This window comes from Sparus aurata, chromosome 23 (genome assembly GCF_900880675.1).
Source record: "Sparus aurata chromosome 23, fSpaAur1.1, whole genome shotgun sequence".
Lineage (NCBI taxonomy): Eukaryota > Metazoa > Chordata > Actinopteri > Spariformes > Sparidae > Sparus > Sparus aurata.
This window is the reverse complement of record NC_044209.1, coordinates 11,896,545-11,897,804: the sequence shown is the minus strand read 5'-3', so window position 1 is coordinate 11,897,804 and position 1,260 is coordinate 11,896,545.

The following is a 1,260-nucleotide window of genomic DNA, read 5'->3' as shown; positions in this document are numbered from 1 at the left end:
ATCATTATCATCATCTTTCTATGCCAAGTCACCATTTCGCCCCATTCATTTTGATGTCCATCAATGTCATAAAGTCCAATTATGTTAATTATCCCGTCGAGAGTGAGCAGCGCAGGGTGTGACAGCGAGCTGTGATAATGATGACACAGAGGCCGGAGGAGCAGAAAGGTCGTGGCCATTAGCAGGAGACAGCTGCCGGAGACAGAGTGACATGTTGGAGGGCAGAGGAGGAGCACAGACACCACTTGAGTGTGAGCTTGTCCTGTTAAAAAAGAAATATTAACACAGTCTGAGGGCAGGCAGGAAGTGATTAGATGCGACAATGACACATTTGCGATGTCTTTAAAGCGGCTTCAGCTCAAGGAACAGTGTGAGGAGGCGAGTGTTTGGATTCATATTTACTATAATTGGGTCAGAATTATGGAACTGGAAGATAACTACATTTTGGCCCCGTTCTCAACTTTAAACATGCAGAAGCTAACTTTTTCCAGACACTTGGGGGCAGTGGAAACAAGCAAACAGTTGTTTAGCTCCACATCCTTTCTTTGCTCCCTTTACATACAGTGTGTGTCAATCTCTTACAGTGCATGTGTCCTTTATGTTGGCATGGATGTTGAGCAACAACTCCAGTAGAGGGCAGCTCAGAGTCCAGGGTTTCTGACAGACACAAACACGTTATCGCTGGAAGAGGTTGTGATGATGTTAAGAAATAGGCAAAAAGTGTCGAAAGCGTTCAGCCACTGCGATGTGTTGATGAAAGTCATTTCAAGTACTTCCGGATGTCCGCCATTGTTCGATTTCTTCATTGTGTCCCGTGGTCTTCTCACGTGAACTATTGGCTATACTGCCTCAATGATTTCTGCCGGTACTGTTCATTTCACCAGCATCTGTAAGCCTTCGGAAAACATGTACAAATACGATGTAACAAACACAGAGTAGGAACAGCGGGCTCTCTCTATACGGAAGACATATCTAATGTTGAGCATAAATGTTTACATGTCCAGGCTGTACATGTAACCTTTGTTTCCGGCCTCTTTAAGAATGTCACTCTGAAAATTCACTCCTTCACCTCTGTTTTTCCCCCTGCTTTTTGAATTACTGAGTAAAACCGTATCAGCAGCAACAGATTATTATGGGTATATGAAAACACACACACGCACACACACACACACACACACACACACTTCTATAGCGAACCAACGATCAGCATTTGAAATTCTTATCTGCCAACATCTCTGAGTAAAAACAAACATCGGGTGA